The sequence below is a fragment of the Trachypithecus francoisi genome, unplaced genomic scaffold, assembly GCF_009764315.1.
Source record: "Trachypithecus francoisi isolate TF-2019V2 unplaced genomic scaffold, Tfra_2.0 Lachesis_group12, whole genome shotgun sequence".
NCBI lineage: Eukaryota > Metazoa > Chordata > Mammalia > Primates > Cercopithecidae > Trachypithecus > Trachypithecus francoisi.
Genome location: NW_022681457.1, coordinates 86,447,858 through 86,457,725, shown reverse-complemented (window position 1 = coordinate 86,457,725; position 9,868 = coordinate 86,447,858). Strand labels below are relative to the sequence as shown.

Here is a 9,868-nt window from a genome sequence, read left to right as displayed (position 1 = left end):
GCCAGGTTGGAGGCAATCATTGGTTGGATGGTGTTCAGGGCCCTGGAGCTGGTGGAGGTGGGTTCCCTGCCCTCCCCCAGCCCTGCATGGCCCCCGGGGCTGTGAGTCTGGGGACTGGGCACCTCCCCTGGGCCTCTGGCAGGGAGCGAGCAGTGCCTGAGGCAGGAGGCAGGCAGGCATGGCGCGGTCCCTGCCCATCTGGGGAGTGCTTGGTGGCTGGCTGGAACTGAGCAGTGGACGGCGTTTGGACTCAGCAGCACGAGCCCAGCTCGGAGGCTGCGAGGCAGAGCCGTGAACGCCAACAGTCTGGAGGCAGGCTCCGGAGGGAGACAGGCTTGGGCCCATTCGCTGAGCTTGGTTCCCACGACAGCTCAGCAGACAGATGGACCTGGGAATCCTCACCGCCTGGCCAGGAGGGTGCACACATGAATGGAAATGCAGGCACCCCAGTAGGGAGGGATGGGGTGGAGGTTCCCAGGGAGGGCCAGAGGGGCGAGCCAAGGGGCAGGAGCTATGGCCTGGGCTGAGGGTTAGATAAACCAGTTGGGTGTGCTGCGCTTCTTGGTTAGACTGATCCCTGGGCCTTGGCCCAAGTATAGCCCTGACCTTGACCTCAGGCTTTGCCTTGATTCCAGCCTCAATCTGAATCCTGAACTGGAACCCAGACTGAGCCATGACTCTGGCCTCTGCTCAACTGAGCCCCGACCTTGATCTTAGACTGAACAGACTGAGCCCTGACCATGACCCCAGATTGAGCCCTGATCATGCTAACTGCCTTCTGGTCAAATCTATTTGCCTATGTCCTTCTCTGAAAGCAGCCCAGAGCCCACTGCCCGCAATACTCACCAGGAGGGGTGGGTAAAAGGTGAGGGCCGGGCCCAGGTGGTGCTGACAGCTTCTGGATGGCACAGGAGAGCAAGAGCAGAATTGACTAAGAGTGATGGTGGGGTTGAGGGGTGACATAACTGACCAGGGAGAGAAGACTTGCCTGCTGGGATGGAGACCAGAGGGCAGTGTCCCCTGCCCACCTCAAGCAGGTCCAAAATTCAGGCCGAGGAGGACAGAGCCCAGGTGGGTGGGCTTATGGAGTCCCAGGAGGCAGGAGGCACTTGAGAATGAAGCAGGAAAGGCAGGGCTGGCCGCCGGAGCCAGGGAGAGGACAATGCGAGTGCAGTTGTGACCAGAGCTGGGGCCTGGAGAGGAACCCTCTTCCCAGGACCAGAGTCACCTGGAGCTCACAAATCAGCAGCACCTAAGAAAGACAGGCAGGCAGAGGCCCAGCAAGAAGGGGAACGCAGATCATTTGGGAATGAGCCAGCCAGGAATGACTTTGGTTAGGGGCTGGTGGTAATGATGGAAGGTGTGGAGTATTAGGGAGCACTCCCTGTTCTTGGTACTTCCAAACATGATCTGATCTAGTCCTCCTAACAGTTTAGTGAGATCTTGCAGCTGCGGCCCTGGTCTCCAACTTCTCCTGGGCACTCACTGCCCCGTACCTGCCATGACTCTTCCTTGGGGTTCCTCTGGCTGCCAGAGTGTGCTTCCTTGGCACTGGAAGTGTATGTTTAGGGGAGTAGGTGTTAGGGCCCCTAGGAACAGTCAGCAATGGACTGGGGTGGAAGCATAAAGAGCCCAGCTTCCTGTCCTTCAAAGGAGACAGCTCTGAGGTCAGTTCTACACTACGTTGTAGACCAGGGACTGAGGAATTTTGTTGGCAAAGGGCCAGAGAGTCAATATTTTAGGCTTGGAGGACCATATGGTGTCTGTTGTAAGCATTTAACTCTGTCATTGCGGCAGAAAAGCAGCCATAGATAATACAGACATGAGTGGGCATGGCTGTGTTCCAATAAAACTTTATTTACAAAATCAGGAGGCAGGCCTGATTTGGCCTGTGGGCTGTAGTTTGCCAATCCTTGAGATAGCCCCAGTGGGCCTGGGTCCAGCGTGGTCACCAGCTAATTCACCCACCTTTCATTGTTCTCCTCCCCTTCCCAGTCTCACCTCTCCACTCCCTATTGGAGCTTCTAGGATCTCTTCTTAAATAAATGACTTGATCTTGGATTCTTGTCTCTGGGTCTGCTTCTGGGGACCTCCAATCTAAGACAGATATCCCCAATTTCACATGAAGAGGCTGAGGCAGCTGGAGGCAAACCAGCTTGCACAAGACCCCACAAGAAGAGGAGGAGTTGCTTTCTTAACTGCTGTGGTTTTATCCAGAGTCACCGGACCTTGCTGCCACCCTGCGAGGAGGATGTGTCTTCCTGTACAGGTTGAACAATCTCAAGACAGGTTGCCGGAATTGGCAGAACATTTAGTTCATTTGGTCACTACCAGTGCTATTAGGCACAGAGGATGAGGCAGTCCTGCCCCACCCTCTAGAACCCAAAGTCTGGACAGGGAGTGGCAGTTAAATGTGGGGCAGAATGAGATCAATGTCTCCAAGGGGCAACCCCGTCATCTTCTCCCTTGGATCTTCTCTGGGAGAGCTGTGAGCGATCACTCTTTCTTTTCAGCTGAGTAAACTCAGGCTCAGAGAAGGGATGGACTTGCCCTAGGCCACACGGCTTATACCTGATAGAACTGAGTCTGTCCCAGGGCTCTTTGAGCACCTGGGGATGCAGAAGCCGACGGGGGTGGGAGGCGGCGGGGACTGTGGAAGGCTTCATGGCTCTCATGGGCACTCCAGCTCACTGTCTTTACTGCCACAGCCACTGCTTCTACGTTTGCTATCTCATTGGATCATGGCGCCTTTAACAAAAGTGTCCTTGCTCATTGTCTAATTGAACTCCCATTTTACAGGTGGGAAAATTAAGACCCAGAGAGAGAAGGAACTTCCCAGAGAGCTATCCAGTGAGCCAAGTCAAAGTTAGGAGCTGAAGCCACAAATTCCTGGGAAAGCAGCGTGGTCCTTGAGTTCCCCCAAAAGCCAGATGGCATCTTTGACATCTGACTCCCAGGGGCCAGTCCTGGAGAGGACACCTGGCCTGGAGCCAACCTTCCTCTCCTCGCTGCCAAAGCTCTGCTCTCTGGGTTCTGGAACTGTCTGAAAATTCCTCCATTGGTCTGCTCTCGGCAGAGCACAGATTATCGCTCTTGTGCTAATTATTTTTATGATTAAAAGATGATAAATTATTAAACAAAGTCTGAAAAATGTGCCAAGATCTGCTCTGAGGCTGGGTCTGAGAAGTTGCCCCCTTGGCGTCCACGTTAATTAATAAATGAGACTCTCCGTGGAGAGGAGCCACAGCTGGTACATCTGGCAGCCAGGCAGGAGCTGGCGGAGGCCAGATGCCAGGCAGGTGGGGAGGAAGGGACTCCCTGGGAGTGCCCGGTCTGGGATTTGGTAACAGAGTCCCCTCCCTCTCTGTTTCCAGCCTAGGACTCAGCGGAGAGCCCCATGACACCAGCCTAACATCTGGCCTCTGGAAGAGGACTAGAATTTCAAGCTGAGAAGCTTCAGCTGATACCTTAATACTATTCCCTTCTCCAAATGCAGACTCAGGAGCACCCCAAGTGTCTAAAGGAAGGCAGGAGACCAGGATTCAAATCTCCGCCAGCCAATTTTTCTTTGGGTAACTTTTGGTTAGGTCGCTTAATGAGACTCCAAGCCTCAGTTTCCTCATCTGTAAAATGGGTAGAAATGACACCTATTTTTGCAAGGGTATTGAGAGTGTTAAATAGGATAATGTCTACCAAGAGCACTCAGCTCTCAGCAGATGGTCAAAAAATGTTAGTTGGGCTGACCTGAAGCTTGGGTTTTTTGCTGCGCTGCCATAACTAGCCGTGAAACCTTGGTCAGGCAGCTTTACCTTTCTGAGCCTCAGTTTCCTTATCTGTAAAATGGGAATGAGAACTCCCAAATCTTAGGATCAAAGGGAAAACTATATGTAAAGTGTCTAACGAAGAGTAAGTAATCAGCTAATGGCGGCTATTTTATTACAATTGTTTATTACAGCGCCAACGCACTGAAGTTTCAACAAGTGGGTTTTCGCCTTTGCCATGGGCGCTTCTTCCTGCATCCTTTGCTGGTTCTCCTCCCTCCCCACCTTACTCCTTGCAGTGCACTGGGCTCAGGCCTCAGTGGCTCTTTCTTCCTTACACTCTCTCACTTCTGAGCTCATCCATCTGTATGCAGATGGCTTCCACATTTCTAATGCTAGCCTCGACCCTCTTCCCAGAATTCCAGACTCCTACAAGCAGTTGCCCATTTGAACTGTCCCCTTGGATGTTTGATATCTCAGATCTAATATGTCAAATAATGCATCCCAAACAGAATTCCTCATCTTCCCTTCTGCAAACCTGTTCCCCACCACCCCTACAGTCTTCCCCACTTGGTTAATGACGGCTCCATCCTTCTGGTGACACCTTGGAGTCGTCCTCGATTCTGCTCTTTCTTTCACTTCAAATACCTAAACCATCAGGAAACCCGAACAGCTCCATCTTCCACCTCTGTTAGAACCTCAGCAACTGGCCATCTCCCACCACCTCCCCCACTCCCACCCTAGCATAAGGCACCATCATGTCTTACCTGGACTCTTGCAGTAGCCTACTAATTGCTGTCCCTGCTGCGGTACTTGACCCCTATAGTAATGCTCTACATAGCTGCCGGGATGATCCCTTTAAAACACAAACACTAGACCCAGTCACACCTTGCTTATAATCCTCCAAGAGGCAAAGTCTTTGCCAAGGCCACAAGGCCTTGCACTACCGGAACCTCCCTCTCTTACTCTGTGCCAGCCACGCCCATCTTGGTGCTTCCCTTGAACACACTGGGAGTACACTCCCACCTTGGATCTTCATACTGGCTATTCACTCTTCTCGTTCCTCACCTCCCTCAGACCTCTGCTCAGAGGTCACCTTTGCAGTGAGGCTTACCTTGACTCTCCCATTTAAAAGTGCACCAGGCACTTTGCATGGCGGCTTCCCTCTTCCATCATGTGTGTCCTCTTCTTACATACTAGAGTTTCTTGAGCCTTGTGTTTGCTGTCTGTCTTCTCCCTCCAGCATTATCCGTTTTGTGCCCTGCAGCATTCCAACAGCAACCAGCACAGCCCCTGTGTGGTGGAGGTGCCGGACATACTGAGATGCATCTGTCGGCATCTGCCTCCCGGGACCTTAGGCCTGCATGTCTGGCGGGCAGGTAGAAGAACATGCTGGCCATTTCAATGTTAAGACAAAGAAGTAGAGAAGGCTGGATGAAGGAGGTGATGACTGAACCATATCCTGAATCAGTTGGGGTTTCCAGGAAGAGGATGAAGAGAAGGGCATTCAGGTGGAGGAGCCAGCAGGTGTGAAGACCTGGTAGCTCGGAAGCATGCTCTGAGAATGGCAGGTTGTCAATGGCAACCTGGGAAGGGGATGGGGGAGATAAGCCGGAGAGGAGGCAGGTGCCTGGGGCAGGGTGCAGAGGGAGGCCAGCTCAGACCTCCCGATTCTGCCTGGTCCTCCACCCTCTGCATAAGCAGATGGGGCACACACCCACCCTCGTGATTTCCCAAAGGAGACATAGTAGTTTAATTGCCAGAAACAGGATATTAGCAAAATAACCATATTTCACTGTGTTTGGGATGCACAACTATTTTCTACACCACTCAGAAACACTGCCGGCTAATGTGTGCCGTGGCATGAAGACCCATGTGAAAGTGTGTGCATCTTTCCAGTGGCAGCTTATATGGTAATAGGTAGTATTGCCTAGCACTGTAAAAGGACTTCAGATGTATTATCTCACTGAATTCTTGCACCAACAATGGGTACCTGTGAGACAAATAAATTAGTTTCCCATTTTACAGATATGACAACCAGTGCACAGAGAGATTAACTAACTTGCCATCCAGCGGGCATATGGTGGAGCCCAGGGTGAAACCCAGGCAGTCTCTAAAGCATTGCCTTCCAACATGCAATGGAGTGTGAAATGTGGAAGCCATGGGGAAGCGCAGGAAATCGGCCATGTAAGATAGGAAGCAACGGTTCGATTTATTCAGTGGTGACACCCACCACAGCTGCGTTCCAGTAATCTGCACCCCTCATCCCAGCATCCTCGCCCTGCTCTGCCTGTGTCGGGCAACTCGTCTTCTTGACCGGAGGTGATCTCCCACAGTGAGGCAGCCCTACCCTTTTGTTTCAGCTCTTGGAAAACCCAAACCTCAAGACCATACACTCCTTGTGACCAAGCGAGCGTCTTGGCAACTTCCCGGTTTTTCCAAAGAAACCTAACTCCTGCTGGGGCTCCCCCAAGTCACCCCTCATGGCCCTTACTTCTAGTGCTATGGAAATGGCTGAAACCAATGGGTTAACTTGCTTTCCCTATTAAATATTTACATAAACACGCTCGGGAAGGTGTGTGTAAGTTATCAATAATGCAAGGCCAGCCTAGGCTCGGTGAGAGCTAAGAGACCCAAATTGTATCATCATAATCCATTATTCACATATAATGCGTCTATTCTCCTCCATTAGCGCAGGCAGGAAATGCCCCTGAGTGCCGGGCAGGGCTTTGGAAAGCGCAATAAATGGCGGATAGACACATGGCGGGAGGGCGGCAGCTGTAGTTAAACAAGTGTAAATTAGCGCCCAGCCTTGCTCCCTGCCTGCAGCCAGAGCGACGGGCACAGGCCTGGCAGGGAGGGGGTTACAGGATATGGGGAGCTTGCTCTCAGTCTAGACAGCCCGCATGGCCTCCCTGGAAACCCTTCCGGAGGAGCCCTCCTGCTGGCCACGTGGGAGACCAGGCCTCAGAGAGCACAGGCTTCCGCTCTGCAGACCTTGGCTGGAATCTCCCTTGCACCTCTGAGTGGTGGCCTGGGGCGAGAGGGTGGATGGGGCTGCTACGCAAGCTGCCCCCACACTGAGCTTCAGGCCCCATCTGTAATACAGTCATGAGAATCGCCGTCTTACAAGGTTGCTGCGTGAAGGAAATAAAATGAGAAAGGAGAAGTTCCCAGCATAGGGCACACGGGAGGCCCTTAGAGAATGAAAGAACACTCCTCTCCCTCCTCCCCCTAGGCAGTTTCAGACTTAGGAATAAAACGTGAGAAGCTTTGCACCGCACTCAAATGCACGTGGTGCAAAGGCAATGCAAGGTAAAGACAGAAGTGGCTTTACGTTGTCCCCTCTTCAGCTTTGCTGTCCCTGCAGGTGGCTCCTCCCCTCTGGACCCCACCCGAGTGCCCGGTGCTGTGGTCCATCTCCTGTGCTCGGCAGGCACACTCACCATCGCCACCCCATCCCCAGGACATCTTCAGCCCTTGGTCCGTCCGCACCCTCTTCTCCGCACTACCGTATTCCCCTGGGAGTCAGGTCCTGCACAGAGACAAGTGCATCTACTGTTGAAACGACCCCAGACCAAACAAAAGTTTTGCATTACCCGTGAACTGGAAGGTGGACTTTTGGTATAAAGAGCACCAGACCGGGAGCTGGGAGAGCTGAGTTCTTATCTCTGTCACCACTGATGCCCTGTGGTTTGTGTCTCGTGGCCTCTGGACCTCAGTCTGCCTACCTGTAGAGTAAGGGAATTAATCAGATGAGGTGATGATCATGCATGACTTAGTGAATGTGAAGTGCTAGGTGTGTCTGAGGACCCTTCCTGGGTCCAGAACCCTGAGGATCAGAGGCATCATGAGATTCTAGAGTCAATATTCTGGTTCAAGTCATTGCTGTGTCTTGTCTCCACAGCTACAGCTGGATTTTTTTCTAGCACCGAAGCCGTGTTGTGGTACAGAGACCTGGGGCCCAGGTGTCAGGCGGATGGGCATGAGCTTGATTTGCCTTTTACAGAGGAGTCACATTAGCAGCTCCTCCTTACCCTTACCATCCCACTGTAAGAGGTCATGAGCCCAATGCCTAAGGGTGTGGCAGTGATGGCTGTTCAGTGGAGGCCACAAAATAAAATGTGAATTTGGAAAGGCAGGGAGCAGGTGACCAGGTTTTGTACTTTTCAGACAATGGTATGGGCGGTTTGTCCGGGTCAGACTAGTTCTTGGCTCTGATGCCACCTCCTCAGAGAGGCCCTCCCTGCCCTAAGAGCTGCCCCCACTACTCTCTTTCCCCCATCCATTTTCTTTTTCTTCCCATCACTACCTGACATTTTATTGTATACCTAGTAGTTTCCTTGCTCATTGTGTGTTTCCTCGACTGGAATGTTGGCTCCATAAGGACAGGTATCTTGCCCGTCTTGTTCTCTGCTGTTCCCCTGGGGCCTGGCCCCTAGTAGAAATTCGATACATACTGAATGAATGAATGATTGTAGATTCAAATTTAGCACACATATATTAAGCACCTACTCTAGGCCCATCACTGTGCAGGTGCTTTTACATATGTTACACATTTAATTGGCTTTACAATGACATCTATTCATATATATTAAGACCAGTGGGCACTAACATTAAATTTCAATTGAGTGAGCCTGGTAGGAATGCTTCACATCTCCTCCCCTGCTTCATGTGTGCCAGGGGGCTAATCACGATCGAAAGGGTGAAGCAGCTGAATGATGTGTCCTGATATCCTGATGCCTTCTCCCAGGCTTTCCTTTTTTTTTTTTTTTGAGATGGAGTCTCACTCTGTCACCAGGCTGGAGTGCAATGGTATGATCTTGGCTCATCGTAACCTCCGCCTCCCGGGTTCAAGCAATTCTCCTGCCTCAGCCTTCTGAGTAGCTGGGATTACAGGCATGCAGCACCACACCAGGCTAATTTTGTATTATTAGTAGAGACAGGGTTTCTCCACGTTGGTCAGACTGGTCTCGAACTCCTGACCTGCTTCGGTGATCTGCCTGCTTCGGTCTCCCAAAGTCTTGGGATTACAGGCATGAACCACTGCACCTGGCCTAGACTTTCCTTCTTGTCCTTCTTTCAGTTCAGCTCATCTGCTCTCAAACGCAAGTGTGTTTAGGTAAAAATTACTGTACTAGGCTATATAAAAAGAAAGCCAGGGAGCCAATTTCAGGGAATTGAAGAACAATTCGAACTCTATGCAACTTTTGCCTGATGTACCAATTTTGGAATCAAATGCTCATATGCTATATAAGATTACTGTAGTAGCTGTGTGTCTTTGGGCAAGTTACTAACCCTCCTTGAGCCTCAACTTCCTTATCTGTATATGAAGATATTAATAGCTACCTTACAGAGTATATAAGGTCTGCATATGATCTGTATATGATAAGCAAAAGGTGGGCTTGAATCCTACTTCCAGTGCTAACTAGCCATGTGACCTTAGACAAGTTTATGTAACCCTTCTGTGCCTCAGTTTCCTCATCTGTTACATGGGTGATATTAATAGGGCATACCTTTTGATTGGACTGGACCCTGTTTGCATTCTGCTGTGAAGGAGTGCTGGGCTGGGGGTCAAAGTTGCCCTAATTATAGGTGCAGCACCCGGAGCAAGATGTTGCTTGGCTCTGCACTGCTGGCGGGTGTGGAAGTCCTTGCCCCATGGGTGAATTCCAGTGCAGTCACTGCCTGTGGAGTAGTCGTCGGCAGGTGGTAAAAAAAAAAACTTTAAGAGAACACAGATGGTCACACTTGACAAAAAATGTTCTAGCAACCTCACCTACTGAAATCTCCAAATATTCTCCAGTCCTGGCTACTTTAAACATACACTGGCCCTAATCAGTCAGCATCATTATAGTCCTTCATTCACTTAACAAATAGGTATTGAGTGCTATTATGTGATAGGCACTGTTCTAGGGAGTGAGAAAACAAGTCGGGCACAGTCCTCATCCTCATGGAGCATGCAATTTGGTGGCCTAGTGATAAAAAACAAATAACAAGAATAATAACAAGATAGTGCCCATTTGTAAAGTGTATTATAACATGTCCAGAGCCTGGGCTATGTGCTTTCATCTAGCACCTTATTTAATCCTCACAACATTCCTATG

General features: G+C 50.8%; 1 long non-coding RNA gene across 1 annotated transcript; it reads right to left on the bottom strand.

Annotated features, from left to right (window-relative positions):
- Positions 1 to 1,837: 1,837 nt before the first annotated feature.
- LOC117093910 lies at positions 1,838 to 5,232 on the bottom strand. Its single transcript, XR_004441294.1, has 3 exons — positions 4,876 to 5,232; positions 4,529 to 4,617; positions 1,838 to 3,623 (listed from the first exon to the last, which is right to left on the bottom strand). It is a non-coding gene; the product is annotated as an uncharacterized LOC117093910 (long non-coding RNA).
- Positions 5,233 to 9,868: the final 4,636 nt, after the last annotated feature.